Source organism: Coregonus clupeaformis, unplaced genomic scaffold (genome assembly GCF_020615455.1).
Source record: "Coregonus clupeaformis isolate EN_2021a unplaced genomic scaffold, ASM2061545v1 scaf0064, whole genome shotgun sequence".
Taxonomy (NCBI): Eukaryota; Metazoa; Chordata; class Actinopteri; order Salmoniformes; family Salmonidae; genus Coregonus; species Coregonus clupeaformis.
This window is the reverse complement of record NW_025533519.1, coordinates 750,001-766,474: the sequence shown is the minus strand read 5'-3', so window position 1 is coordinate 766,474 and position 16,474 is coordinate 750,001. Positions and strand designations below refer to the sequence as shown.

Here is a 16,474-nt window from a genome sequence, read left to right as displayed (position 1 = left end):
CCTATCTACTTACAGAAGTTGTGTAACAAGCCTTTTGTATAACCTTGTGCTTAAATGTCAGTTTTGTGATCTGATCAATATGATCCAGTGACTATCTGATCAAGGTTTGTCACGTCTACACATGGTACTAAAATCTGTCTCTTATCCTTCCTCTGTGTCCGGATTGTGACAAGATTAGCTGGTGCCGCCCTGTATGCAAATTAGTTCACAGATATTCTTTCAAAAATAATACACATTTACATATACATTTTTGAGTTACTGATGCCATTAGTCAATGGTGCTACATGTCAATGGTTTTAGAGACCAGTATAATGATGATTTAAATGGGTTTGACCATCCAGATCTGTTTACACTTGATTGATATCCAGACACAACGGGTGCCTGACTACCTCTGGAGGTGGTCAGGAAGATCTGATCACAATCAGATCACAATGCGTCTTTTAATCCTCTACACCTGTCTAAACATGTGGGCACAATCAGAATGTGGACAAGATCAGGACAAAGGATGCATGTTAGAATTTGTTTGTTTGTTTGTATGCATTTATGCCTACATCCAGTGGTGGAAAAAGTACTCAATTGTCATACTTGAGTAAATGTAAAGATACCTTAATAGAAAATGACTCAAGTAAAAGTGAAAGTCACCCAGTAAAATACTACTTGAGTAAAAGTCTAAAAGTATTTGGTTTTAAATATACTTAAGTATTAAAAGTAAATGGAATTGCTAAAATGTACTTAAGTATCAAAAGTAAAAGTACAAGTATAAACCATTTCAAATTCCTTATTTTAAGCAAACCAGATGGATAGCCAGGGGCACACTACAACACTCAGACATAATTTACAATTGAAGCATTTGTGTTTAGTGAGTCCGCCAGATCAGTGGCAGTAGGGATGACCAGGGATGTTCTCTTGATAAGTGTGTGAATTGGACCATTTTCCTGTCAAAATGTAACAAGTACTTTTGAGTGTCAGGGAAAATGTATGGAGTAAAAAGTACATACTTTTCTTTAGTAATTTAGTGAAAGTTGTCAAAAATATAAATAGTAAAGTACAGATACCCCGGAAAACTACTTAAGTAGTATTTTAAAGTATTTTTTAAATTAAGTACTTTACACCACTGCCTACATCCCAAATGACAAATGACATTGTACCCTATTCTCTATGGGCACTATGGGCCCGGTCAAAAGTTGTGCACTAGAAAGGGAATTTGGTGCCATTTGGGACATATTCAATGCGTTTACCTAAGCCATCCTCAGAATGCATTGAACCTTTATTTAACTAGGCAAGTCAGTTAAGAACAAATTCTTATTTACAATGAAGGCCTACTTGTAAAGAATCCCTGGGACAATTCCGGGGTGCTCTCTCATGATGACTAGCTACGTCACGGAAAAGATGCTGTCAACCGTACCCAATCCCGCCTCTGAACATGAGACGTCCACCACGGTTCAGTGTTCTGATTTGAGACTGTTCTTGTCATTTACACGTCGCCCCGCCCCCTCATAAACCGCTTAGCGGAGAAGGAGTCTGGCTGCTGCACGCACTTCAGAAACATTCAATTCATGATGGTGTCAGTCTGGAGACTGGAAGAAAGCTACTAGTACTGTAGGTTGAAGTTGTAATTTTAAAGCTTTGTTTTTAATTTATGTATACCACAAAATATAAATAGTATTCTTCAATTACGTAATAACACATTAAGTTCAGCGCACACATTTTGCTATCGTTCATCATTTCTCGGGATTCGAAATCTCAGTAGAAACTTTGCAAAGGTGAGTCCCATGTTGTTGTAATGTATTGTCAGTAGGCCTATATGCTTTATGCTAATCCGTCTGATGTAGGCTGACCGATATTCAGTATTTAGGCATATGACAGTATTTTAACTGATTTGTTACGACTTTATAGTAAGCCTATTTGTTTTACCTGCGCATAATCCTTCCAACTCAAGTGCTACTCCCATGCTCCAGCAATGCACACCGCTTCACAGTTTCACTTGCAGCAGCCTACCTTTCTTTCTGTGAATAGCCTAATTCCAGGCTAATTCTAGCCTACCGGGCTTCGTTGTGCAGTTGGCTATCCTCCTGTTCCAACTAAATGCAGCACATAAATTATTCAATTGACCTTATGCTGTTATTCGACTACTCTATAACTATTTACCACCAGACTGTTATTGCTCAGATGAATATAGTAGAATGAAATGTAATCGAATAAAATAGATTAGAATAGAATAGAATATAACTTTAGGCCTTCATGATCATTTCAGATCATGTATGAAACAGTGATTGGAGAGACTTCTCTCAAAGATGATATGAAAACTCAAAACTCATCAAACTCTCTGTTCAACTAGTTGCTCTTTTAATACTTTCAGATTTTTATCAGGAGACAAAATACCCATGGATCCTTTATTGTTTCCATGGAAACTCCTCTCCTTTGGAACATCCCTTTAACATGTAGTGGATGATCCATATATTCCATGCTAGCTTCATGACTGTACATGTGTACTTCAATATTACAGTCATCACAGAATCTAAGCAGCAATGAATCAATCAGGCACGGAAGTGGCAAACTTATGAATAGTGTGAATAATTTATTAGTGTGTGTGTGTGTGTGTGTGTGTGTGTGTGTGTGTGTGTGTGTGTGTGTGTGTGTGTGTATGTGTGTGTGTGTAATATGCCCCAAGCATTTCGCTACACCCACAATAACATCTGCTAAATATGTGTATGTGACCCAAAAAAATTGATTTGATATTACAGGGAGGTGTTGTGGGAATGATCCATTTTCAGAGTCACTGGGTGTGTCCCCAGTCCGTAAGCATTTCAGACAATAGTGTTATTATTATAATATAATTGTAATGATTGACCTTGACCTTGTGGTTGTGGTTGTAGGAACAACACATTAGTATAAATGAATGGCATATCACTATCAGACTCCAACTTTGTAAATTGCGTCTTTTCTGCACAGAGACCACTGCACCATATACATTCCGGTATATTTCCGCAACACATAATGAGGTTAAAGCGTTTACCAGAATCTGTCTGCTCAGTATTCTAACCAGCAAGCCTCTCCAACTCTGTTCACTTCAGTCTCATCAACGGTGTAGCTTTTCTCAGGTGCTGTGTGTTGGTAGGTGTTTATTGTGGAAAGAAGGGCTACTGATTGAATCTATTGGGGCTATACATTCAGTATGTTTGGAAAGAGTGTCTATCATCGAGTTTAGCTCAAGGTTTGCCTGACCTGTGAGGTAGGTCGTGTGTGTGCTTTCTTTGCCTGCTTTGCATTTTTGTGTAGTGTGCACTCTAGACCCTAAGGAAACCTAGGCTGCGTCCCAAATGGCACCTTATTCCCTATGTAGTGGACTGACTTTGACCAGGGCCCACACTATACAGGGTGCCATTTGCGATGCAGCCCTAGACTTGTGAACAATGTGAACAATATCCTGGATATTCAAAAAAGTGGGGATTGGAGGACGTAGCTCAGTCCTTGAGGTCACCTTCACTGTAATATTCAGTCTAAACAGCTTTAGTTCACCATAGTCCTTTACATGCTAGAGTCTTCCATTACTGTTGAGCTGACATGGAGACCATAGGTTGTGATTATTATACACTATATATACAAAAGTATGTGGACACCCCTTCAAATTAGTGGATTCGGCTATTTCAGCCACAGCCGTTGCTGACAGGTGTATAAAATTGAACACACAGCCATGCAATCTCCATAGACAAACATTGGCAGTAGAATGGCCTTACTGAAGAGCTCACTGACTTTCAACATGGCACCATCATAGGATGCCACCGTTCCAATAAGTCAGTTCGTCAAATTTCTGCCCTGCTAGAGCTGCCCCGGTCAACAGTAAGCGTTGGTATTGTGAAGTGGAAACGTCTAGCAGCAACAACAGCTCAGCCGCGAAATGGTACGCCACATAAGTAACACTCACTACTGATTTCCAAACTGCCTCTGCAAGCAACGTCAGCATAAGAACTGTTCGTCGGGAGCTTCATGAAATGTGTTTCCATGGCCGAGCAGCCGCACGCAAGCCTAAGATCACCATGCCCAATGCCAAGGAATAATGGTCTGGGGCTGTTTTTCATGGTTTGGGCTAGTCCCCATAGTTCCAGTGAAGGAATCTTAACGCTACAGCATGCAATGACATTCTAGACGATTCTGTGCTTCCAACTTTGTGGCAACAGTTTGGGGAAGGACCTTTCCTGTTTCAACATTACAATGCCTCCGTGCACAAAGCGAGGTCCATACAGAAATGGTTTGTCGAGATCAGTGTGGAAGAACTTGACTGGCCTGCACAGAGCCCTGACCTCAACCCATCGAACACCTTTGGGATGAATTGGAACCCCGACTGCGACCTCACAGTGCCCGACCTCACTAATGCTCTTGTGGCTGAATTGGAACAAGTCCCGGCAGCAATGTTCCAACATCTAGTGGAACGCCTTCTCAGAAGAGTGGAGGCTGTTGTAGCAGCAAAGGGGGGACCAACTCCATATTAATGCCCATGATTTTGGAATGAGACGTTCGACGAGCAGGTGTCCACATACTTTTGGTCATGTTCTGTATAATACGCAATAATGGCAACATAATTCCATATTATATGGACATGCTGTGTGAGGCACAGTAGAGGGTCTCTTTCTCTTGTGTGTCCCAAACGGCACCCCATTCCTTTTTAGTGCACTAGGACTATGCTCAAAAGTAGTGCAATGTATAGGGAATATGGTGCATTTGAGACACAGGCTCTGTCTTCTTAACCACTCATTTCCATCCCCTGCCTGCAGCAGCAGCCTCACAGCAGCTTTAACCGCTGGAGGCTGGATGACTACTGCAGTTTTCCAGGTCACCTACTCACTCTACTGTGCGTCTGCATCGTGTTGCATTGCCCTCTGTTCAACAGACGTTTCCTGCAACCCAATTTGAGGCTCAAACTGCACCCTATTCCCTACATAGTGCACTACTTTTGACCATAGTCCTATGGGCCCTGGTCAAAAGTAGTGCACTATGTAGGAAATAGAGTGCCATTTGGGAGGCAGCCTCAGCCATACCTCGGATATCAGCCACAGAGATGAATCAGACAATGGTACAGTCATAGTTAGCCTAGTTACCATGGACACTGATGTGTGAATTAGGTGTCAGCCATGGCAATGTGGCCGTGTGGGTAATATGTGTCATTTGAGTGATGTGGATCCACTTTCAGTGTGAGTCTATTCAGACCTATATTTAGTAGCTGTAACCAATTACTATTAGAGCTATAAACCCAGGTTAACTCCAGGTCCCCCTCACCAAAGAGGTTTGTAACCTCAGGGGCCTATTCCTGGTTTAAAAAAAGTTAAAGAAAAAACTGTTTGTGACAAGCTTAGCATGACTCTAGTGTCCATGCTGCGTATTTGAAGAGACAGAAAGGGTATTTGTGAATGTAGGTGGCCGATGTGCAGGCAGGTGGATGAGCAGAGCAGCTGTTGACAATAATACCCGTAATGCACAGTGGCAGGTGTTGCCTTCTTCTGCGAGGGTGGGTGCATGGCGGTCAGAAATGTAGGATGCGTCCCAAATGGAACCCTATTCCCTACATAGTGCACTACTTTTGACCAGAAACCTATGGGCCCTCGTCAAAAGTAGTGCACTATAAAAGGAACAGGGTGCCATTTGGGACTCAGTCGTACAGGTGAGTGTGGTTTCAGGGCGGTGGATAGCAGTCTCGCTAGGGAGGGATGCGTGTACCGCTGCTACTCTGATCTGTTGAAGTTCTGATCTGTGAAATCTGTTATCGTGGCTAAATTCATTTTGTGATTAATGAATGGATATTTAGGCCTACACCAATGTGATAAGTGAGCCCAGGAGGTTGGTGGCACCTTAATTGGGGAGGACAGGCTCGTTGGAATGGCTGGAGCTGAATAGGTGGAATGGTATCAAATGACCGGATGGTCAGGGGGTCGGAAGATAATAACAAATCATTTGTAGATTGCAAATTGACCGCAAAAAGCTTAAACAGATATAATGTTTGACAAAAAAAGTATAATTTCAAATCTTGCTTACATTTGTATGCGATCACATGTCTCTCTATTATGCTTGGGAATACTTGGGAACAGATTTCCAAAATTAAAATAACGTGGAGCTTTACAGTCTTTTATGTCCCCCCTGCCCTATATAGTGCACGGTCTAAGGCACTGCATCACAGTGCTGGAGGCGTCACTACAGACCCGGGTTCGATCCTGGGCTGTATCACAGCCAGCCGTGTTTGGGAGTCCCATAGGGCGGGCACAATTGGCCCAGCGTCGTCCGGGTTAGGGTAGGGTTTGGCTGGGGCTTTACTTGGTTCATCGCGCTCTAGCAACTCCTTGTGGCGGGCCGGGTTTTAAGAAGCATGGTTAGGCAGGTCATGTTTTGGAGGACGCATGACTTGACCTTCACCTCCCGAGCCCGTTGGAGAGTTGCAGTGATGAGACAAGATCGAAATTGGGGAGAAAAAGGGCGTTAAATAAAATAAGGTAAATAGTGCTCTATATAGGACAAGACCCCTATGGGCTCTGGTCAAAAGTAGTGCACTATATAGGAAATAGGGTGCCATTTGGGACACAGGGTGAGAAAAGGGCCATTTATATCCCCCAGGTCCCTGCGCACCGACCGCCAGCATTTACAAAAAGTTTGTTTTATAACATGACATATTCAACAAGGTGGTTCACTACTTTCACTTCCAAAAAACTTTGAACCAAAACAATAGACTTCTCCATGGGGAGCCCAACTGGGTTTTTATACAGAAACCCATCTACCCTCCCCATAGGTCACGTCTCTTCCTGTTTTCCACGACTAGTATCGTCTGAATTATTAAAAGACATTAAAAGATTCCAGCTCTCAAGTTGTTCAATAATGTAGAGTTTTTGGTACTTTAAAAAGGCTACATAAGTTCACCTATAGGACTATAAAACCATATTGAAACTTTAATGAAAAGTGTGTCTCACAACCTCTGTTGTATTGTAGATGGTTTTTAAAAACCTTTGCAGTGAGCAGACCCTGCATGGCCACCTGAAACTGACTCAGCTCTACAGTATTTGTATTAAGCAGAGTTGGAATTACAGAAGGGCCGATTTTCACATTTACTTCTTCTAGCTCTGTGAAAATATCAGTATTTTCACTCAGATTCTTCGATATTTGAACTGCGTAATCCCTCAGGCGGTAGGATTGTTATTAAGCTGTAGGCTAAGTGAAGCGACCACTCCCTCCTAGTATCTCCAGCCAGCGCAGTAGATTATGAAAATGGAATTGAGTGTAGTCACTCAGAACGCTGCTGGAAGGAAGCTTCTTCAGTTCTGCGTCTTGTTATCTTGGGCACCCTGTTCCCTATATTTATTTAACCAGGTAAGCCAGTTGAGAACAAGTCCTCATTTACAACCTGGCCAAGATAAAGCAAAGCAAAGCAGTGCGATAAAAAACAACAACACAGAGTTACATATGGGGTAAACAGAACATAAAGTCAAAAATACAACAGAAAATATATATACAGTGTGTGCGAATGTAGTAAGTTATGGAGGTAAGGCAATAAATAGGCCATAGTGCAAAATAGTTACAATTTCGTAATAACACTGGAATGATAGATGTGCAAGAGATGATGTGCAAATAGAGATACTGGGGTGCAAATGAGCAAAATAAATAACAATATGGGGATGAGGTAGTTGGGTGGGCTAATTTCAGAATGGCTGTGTACAGGTGCAGTGATCTGTAAGCTGCTCTGCCAATATAGTGCACTACTTTAGACCAGAGCCCTATGGGTATAAAAAAAAGTAATGCACTATATAGGTAGAAGGGAGCCATTTGAGACGCAGCCCCTGGGCTTTGGAGGGGATGATAAAGTGATGGAAATGGAGAGAAAAGAATGACGGTGGTTCTAGGAAGAGAAACGCCACAGCAGGCTGCTTCATAGGGCTGGGATCTGATCACTACCTGAAACAGCAATACAACTGCTGCAAATAGAACGCTGCCTTCAAAAATAAACATCTGCATCCCAATGAGATTTTCAATTTCTTTGCTTTCTTACACTTAGCCCGGAGCTAAAAGAGATCTTAGCCCAGGGCTAAGCGACTGTTCACCTTGCACGTGCTACAGTGGGATAACATCACCCTTAGCCAAAGGAACTTCTCCAGAGTAGGGTTAGCACCGACTTTCGGATTCACAGAGTTCCCATTGTCACAAAATGTAAATATTCTACTGCAGAAAAGTGCCAGTTAGTTTCTGTTAGCCCTAAGGCTTGACGCTTGACTGAGGTGCATTATGCAGAAATCAAAATGGCATTTCCTGGTTGCTAAAATTATAATAGTTTGCCTAATTTCAGTTTATGTGACAAAACAAGCAACGTATGGCGTAGAAAATCATTGTGCCATCTAAACCGCTATGAAATATATTTTCAATAACAAACTGTTGTACAAAACGGAAAGTAAAAGACGCAAAAAAACGAAAAGTTAAGAACGGGAAGCATAGAAATAGCTCACGTAGAACAGATCTACCGCTTCTTAGACTTGCTTTCAATGAGAATGACAGATCTATAACACACATTTCTATGTGAATTTGGTCAGGTCGCCCAACAAGTTACATATTGCAGCTTTAAGATGTGGGAAATACTATAGTGAGTCAGTCAGGCTATGTAAATAACTAACTGTCCAGAAACGGAACTGGAAGAGGAAATGGATTCTATTTATACTACATTTACCACTGCTTACTTAAAGTACTTAGGGGAGATTTGGTAGCATTACAGATGATTTCCACTGCTCCACTTTACTTCAATTCTATGCTCTTCTGTCCTAGTTCTGTGGTCGTTTAGAACACGTTTACACTTGAAAAGGAATACTTGAAACTAAGTGGAAGTGTGCATTTGTAACTACTATTGTACCCTTAAAGGGATTTCAAGAGGACAATAGCAAATAAATGACCAATGTAGATCAGTCAAACAAAAGTAGGTTATTAGGGTTTGAGGGTGCAGAAACTGCCATTGTGACAATCCATCCAGCATGCAAGTTATCTTGAAGGGTGGTTGAGGGTCAGGATGGACGGAGACTATGCTGTGAGTGTCTCTGGATATTTGTGTTGATGTGTGAGCCATCCAGCCACCGTTCATTTCCCTCTGTGTGACTGAGCACTGAGCAGCAGCAGTAACAGGGCTGTTAACAGACAGAAGGGCCTCAGGCAGGGCAGGACAGTGACTGACTGGGTGACAGTAACAGGGCTGTTAACAGACAGAAGGGCCTCAGGCAGGGCAGGGCAGTGACTGACTGGGTGACAGTAACAGGGCTGTTAACAGACAGAAGGGCCTCAGGCAGGGCAGGGCAGTGACTGACTGGGTGACAGTAACAGGGCTGTTAACAGACAGAAGGGCCTCAGGCAGGGCAGGGCAGTGACTGACTGGGTGACAGTAACAGGGCTGTTAACAGACAGAAGGGCCTCAGGCAGGGCAGGGCAGTGACTGACTGGGTGACAGTAACAGGGCTGTTAACAGACAGAAGGGCCTCAGGCAGGACAGTGACTGACTGGGTGACAGTAACAGGGCTGTTAACAGACAGAAGGGCCTCAGGCAGGGCAGGACAGTGACTGACTGGGTGACAGTAACAGGGCTGTTAACAGACAGAAGGGCCTCAGGCAGGACAGTGACTGACTGGGTGACAGTAACAGGGCTGTTAACAGACAGAAGGGCCTCAGGCAGGGCAGGACAGTGACTGACTGGGTGACAGTAACAGGGCTGTTAACAGACAGAAGGGCCTCAGGCAGGGCAGGACAGTGACTGACTGGGTGACAGTAACAGGGCTGTTAACAGACAGAAGGGCCTCAGGCAGGGCAGGACAGTGACTGACTGGGTGACAGTAACAGGGCTGTTAACAGACAGAAGGGCCTCAGGCAGGGCAGGACAGTGACTGACTGGGTGACAGTAACAGGGCTGTTAACAGACAGAAGGGCCTCAGGCAGGGCAGGACAGTGACTGACTGGGTGACAGTAACAGGGCTGTTAACAGACAGAAGGCCCTCAGGCAGGGCAGGACAGTGACTGACTGGGTGACAGTAACAGGGCTGTTAACAGACAGAAGGGCCTCAGGCAGGGCAGGACAGTGACTGACTGGGTGACAGTAACAGGGCTGTTAACAGACAGAAGGGCCTCAGGCAGGGCAGGACAGTGACTGACTGGGTGACAGTAACAGGGCTGTTAACAGACAGAAGGGCCTCAGGCAGGGCAGGACAGTGACTGACTGGGTGACAGTAACAGGGCTGTTAACAGACAGAAGGGCCTCAGGCAGGGCTGGACAGTGACTGACTGGGTGACAGTAACAGGGCTGTTAACAGACAGAAGGGCCTCAGGCAGGGCAGGACAGTGACTGACTGGGTGACAGTAACAGGGCTGTTAACAGACAGAAGGGCCTCAGGCAGGGCAGGACAGTGACTGACTGGGTGACAGTAACAGGGCTGTTAACAGACAGAAGGGCCTCAGGCAGGGCAGGGCAGTGACTGACTGGGTGACAGTAACAGGGCTGTTAACAGACAGAAGGGCCTCAGGCAGGGCAGGACAGTGACTGACTGGGTGACAGTAACAGGGCTATTAACAGACAGAAGGCCCTCAGGCAGGGCAGGACAGTGACTGACTGAGTGACAGTAACAGGGCTGTTAACAGACAGAAGGGCCTCAGGCAGGGCAGGACAGTGACTGACTGAGTGACAGTAACAGGGCTGTTAACAGACAGAAGGGCCTCAGGCAGGGCAGGACAGTGACTGACTGGGTGACAGTAACAGGGCTGTTAACAGACAGAAGGGCCTCAGGCAGGGCAGGGCAGTGACTGACTGGGTGACAGTAACAGGGCTGTTAACAGACAGAAGGGCCTCAGGCAGGGCAGGACAGTGACTGACTGGGTGACAGTAACAGGGCTGTTAACAGACAGAAGGGCCTCAGGCAGGGCAGGACAGTGACTGACTGGGTGACAGTAACAGGGCTGTTAACAGACAGAAGGGCCTCAGGCAGGGCAGGGCAGTGACTGACTGGGTGACAGTAACAGGGCTGTTAACAGACAGAAGGGCCTCAGGCAGGGCAGGGCAGTGACTGACTGGGTGACAGTAACAGGGCTGTTAACAGACAGAAGGGCCTCAGGCAGGGCAGGGCAGTGACTGACTGGGTGACAGTAACAGGGCTGTTAACAGACAGAAGGGCCTCAGGCAGGGCAGGACAGTGACTGACTGGGTGACAGTAACAGGGCTGTTAACAGACAGAAGGGCCTCAGGCAGGGCAGGGCAGTGACTGACTGGGTGACAGTAACAGGGCTGTTAACAGACAGAAGGGCCTCAGGCAGGGCAGGGCAGTGACTGACTGGGTGACAGTAACAGGGCTGTTAACAGACAGAAGGGCCTCAGGCAGGGCAGGACAGTGACTGACTGGGTGACAGTAACAGGGCTGTTAACAGACAGAAGGCCCTCAGGCAGGGCAGGGCAGTGACTGACTGACAGCCTGATGATGCCAGTTCCTCATGCCAGGATCCAGAGGCAGGATCTGTGTCCCACATGGCACCCTATTCCCTTTATAGGGCACTACTTTTGACCAGGTCCCATAGCGCTCTGGTCAAAAGCAGTGCATTATGTAGGAAATAGGATGCCATTTGTGATGCCATAGTGTCTCCGTCCCCTGCCTGTCATGGTTCAACAGATTGACCAATATCCTTTTACCTTCTTAGTGGAAATGGAAGGCAGAAAGCTACAGCTGCAGAGTCCCTAAGTCCTAATCTTACATTCTGGAAGGTTTTTATTTATTTAGGCTATTAACAACTCAGAATGACACGCAAGGACTGTAGTCAAACTCAACGAGAGTTGTGGAGGCCCATTTCTGAGAGCACCTGCTTAGTCATAAGTGGAACACAACACCACACCTCAGCTCAGCACAGCTCAACCCAACCCAACCCAACCCAACACCACACCTCAGCTCAGCACAGCTCAACCCAACCCAACCCAACCCAACACCACACCTCAGCTCAGCACAGCTCAACCCAACCCAACCCAACCCAACACCACACCTCAGCTCAGCACAGCTCAACCCAACCCAACCCAACACAACACCACACCTCAGCTCAGCACAGCTCAACCCAACCCAACACAACACAACACCACACCTCAGCTCAGCACAGCTCAACCCAACCCAACACAACACAACACAACACAACACCACACCTCAGCTCAGCACAGCTCAACCCAACCCAACCACCCAACACAACACCACACCTCAGCTCAGCACAGCTCAACCCAACCCAACCCAACCCAACCCAACCCAACACAACACCACACCTCAGCTCAGCACAGCTCAACCCAACCCAACCCAACACAACACCACACCTCAGCTCAGCACAGCTCAACCCAACCCAACACAACACAACACAACACCACACCTCAGCTCAGCACAGCTCAACCCAACCCAACCCAACACAACACCACACCAAACCTCAGCTCAGCACAGCTCAACCCAACCCAACCCAACCCAACCCAACCCAACACCACACCTCAGCTCAGCACAGCTCAACCCAACCCAACCCAACACAACACCACACCTCAGCTCAGCACAGCTCAACCCAACCCAACACAACACAACACCACACCTCAGCTCAGCACAGCTCAACCCAACCCAACCCAACCCAACACCACACCTCAGCTCAGCACAGCTCAACCCAACCCAACACAACACCACACCTCAGCACAGCTCAACCCAACCCAACCCAACACAACACCACACCTCAGCTCAGCACAGCTCAACCCAACCCAACCCAACCCAACACAACACCACACCTCAGCTCAGCACAGCTCAACCCAACCCAACCCAACACAACCCAACACAACCCAACACAACACCACACCTCAGCTCAGCACAGCTCAACCCAACCCAACCCAACACAACACCACACCTCAGCTCAGCACAGCTCAACCCAACCCAACACAACACAACACCACACCTCAGCTCAGCACAGCTCAACCCAACCCAACCCAACACAACACCACACCTCAGCTCAGCACAGCTCAACCCAACCCAACCCAACACAACACAACACCACACCTCAGCTCAGCTCAGCACAGCTCAACCCAACCCAACACAACACAACACCACACCTCAGCTCAGCACAGCTCAACCCAACCCAACCCAACCCAACCCAACACCACACCTCAGCTCAGCACAGCTCAACCCAACCCAACACAACACAACACCACACCTCAGCTCAGCACAGCTCAACCCAACCCAACCCAACACAACACCACACCTCAGCTCAGCACAGCTCAACCCAACCCAACCCAACACAACACCACACCTCAGCTCAGCACAGCTCAACCCAACCCAACACAACACAACACCACACCTCAGCTCAGCACAGCTCAACCCAACCCAACCCAACCCAACCCAACACAACACCACACCTCAGCTCAGCACAGCTCAACCCAACCCAACCCAACACAACACCACACCTCAGCTCAGCACAGCTCAACCCAACCCAACCCAACACAACACCACACCTCAGCTCAGCACAGCACACCTCAACCCAACCCAACCCAACCCAACCCAACACAACACAACACCACACCTCAGCTCAGCACAGCTCAACCCAACCCAACCCAACACAACACAACACCACACCTCAGCTCAGCACAGCTCAACCCAACCCAACACAACACAACACCACACCTCAGCTCAGCACAGCTCAACCCAACCCAACCCAACACAACACAACACCACACCTCAGCTCAGCACAGCTCAACCCAACCCAACCCAACACAACGTGACCGGTTACCAGATCTGAGGCATATGACGCTGCTTCCTACTTCACAGTAGGGCCGTCATTTGTTTTGTTTTGTTTTAAATATAATTTTTTTGTTTTGGTTTGTTTGTTTGTTTGTTGCAGAAAGACCTTCTTGAACATGTGAACTTTCATGTGCCTTAATTAAAAACTGGTATGAACAACAAAATAAAAACTCTCTAGGAAGAGTGAAAATCTGACCAAAATCTTTCAAAAGGCATATTCTCCTGCTTGTCTTTTCAGTGGGATAACAAGTTGATCAACTTTTAAAGCAGCATAACTTCCCATGTTTTCTCCAACTACAGTGTATGGTATAGACCAGCTCATATATATATATATATAGACCAGCTCTCACTTACATTTGACAGAAGCCTCAATAGAGAAATCTGGACACTGTTGTCTGTTGAAATGGACAGGTTCTGTTCTCACTCGTATATTAGTGAGTGAGTTTAAATTAAGCTGTGTGAGTCTGTAATGAACCCTGAGTCTAACAAAGGAGAGGAGGACCAGTCAAACTGAGAGAGAGAGAGGGGGAGGGAGGGTGTGGGTAGAGTGAGGGAAAGAAGAGAGAAAGTGAGGGAGAGAAGCTGTGAACGATCTGAGAGACAAGGCAAGAAGGGCCTTCTACGCCATCAAAAGGAACATAGAATTCGACATACCAATTAGGATCTGGCTAAAAATACTTGAATCAGTTATAGAACCCATTGCCTTTTATGGTTGTGAGGTCTGGGGTCCGCTCACCAACCAATAATTCACAAAATGGGACAAACACCAAATTGAGACTCTGCATGCAGAATTCTGCAAAAATATCTTCAGTGTAGAACGTAAAACACCAAATAATGCATGCAGAGCAGAATTAGGCCGATACCCGCTAATTATCAAAATCCAGAAAAGAGCTGTTAAATTTTACAACCACCTAAAAGCCATCACCTACAGAGAGATTAACCTGGAGAAGAGTCCCTTAAGCAAGCTGGTCCTGGGGCTCTGTTCACAAACAGACCCAACAGAGCCCCAGGACAGCAACACATTTAGACCCAACCAAATCCCTTTTGTACTTTAACTATTTGCACATCATTACAACACTGTATATAGCCATAATATGACATTTGAAATGTCTCAATTCCTTTGAAACTTGTGAGTGTAAAGTTTACTGTTCATTTTTGTATTGTTTATTTCACTTTTGTTTATTATCTATTTCACTTGCATTGGCAAAAAAAACATATGTTTCCCAGAGATAGAGAGACAGAGAGAGACAGAGAGACAGAGACAGAGAGACAGAGATACAGAGATACAGAGACAGAGAGACAGAGAGACAGAGAGACAGACAGAGACAGAGAGACAGAGAGACAGAGAGAGAGACGGAGAGAGAGACAGAGAGAGAGACAGAGAGAGAGACAGAGAGAGAGACAGAGACAGAGAGACAGAGACAGAGAGACAGAGAGAGAGACAGAGAGAGGGACAGAGAGAGAGAGACAGAGAGAGAGACAGAGAGAGACGGAGAGAGAGACAGAGACAGAAAGACAGAGACAGAGAGACAGAGACACAGAGAGACAGAGAGAAACAGAGACAGAGAGAGAGACGGAGAGAGAGAGAGAGAGAGACAGAGACGAGGGGTGGAGGAGGATGTGGTTCATTGACAGGATGTGAAGCAGCTTTGTGTATCATCGTGACTCCCAGCCCAACCATCATGCATCAGAGGGCATCCCAGACATCACTAAGACACTCTCTTTGTCTCTCTCACCCCATCTCACCCCTACTCACCCCCTGTTCCATGTGAGACTGAGAAACATATAGTAGCTGAAATATGACCATACTCACCCTCTCTAGGCTGAAGACTGGAGACATCATCCAACCCTTCAACAGACATTGAAAGTTTGAAAAACTGCATTTAAAACTTCTAAAATGTGATAGTAAAAGCAGTATCCACGCTGAGCTCTCCAGTCAGCCGGCAGTAGTCTGATTTGGTTATTGGAATGAGTCCCGCAGACTGTCCACGCGCAGCGCCCGCCGAAGGGCCTCAGGAGTTTTCTCTCTCGCTGATACACACATGCGCGTGCGCACACACACACACACACGCCATTATCCCCCCTGGTCAAGAGATATGTCCTGAGGAAATATGCAGCATAACATGGTGGGACCTGGCTTGTTTGTCGTGCCCTCACTGGAAAGTTGTGCCCTCACCAGCCAGGTGGATTCTGTGGAGAGTTTTACAGTGGGGAAAAAAAGTATTTAGTCAGCCACCAATTGTGCAAGTTCTCCCACTTAAAAATATGAGCGAGGCCTGTAATTTTCATCATAGGTACACGTCAACTATGACAGACAAATTGAGATTTTTTTCCCCAGAAAATCACATTGTAGGATTTTTAATGAATTTATTCGCAAATTATGGTGGAAAATAAGTATTTGGTCACCTACAAACAAGCAAGATTTCTGGCTCTCACAGACCTGTAACTTCTTCTTTAAGAGGCTCCTCTGTCCTCCACTCGTTACCTGTATTAATGGCACCTGTTTGAACTTGTTATCAGTATAAAAGACACCTGTCCACAACCTCAGTCACACTCCAAACTCCACTATGGCCAAGACCAAAGAGCTGTCAAAGGACACCAGAAACAAAATTGTAGACCTGCACCAGGCTGGGAAGACTGAATCTGCAATAGGTAAGCAGCTTGGTTTGAAGAAATCAACTGTGGGAGCA

General features: G+C 46.0%; 1 protein-coding gene across 1 annotated transcript in view; it reads left to right on the top strand.

Moving 5' to 3' along the window:
• Positions 1–1,561: 1,561 nt before the first annotated feature.
• Positions 1,562–16,474, top strand: part of LOC121556573 (oxysterol-binding protein-related protein 3) — a 164,500-nt gene continuing 149,587 nt past the window's right edge. Inside the window, 1 exon segment of the mRNA XM_045212917.1 lies at positions 1,562–1,763. The gene's annotated coding sequence lies outside the window, so the exon portion shown is untranslated.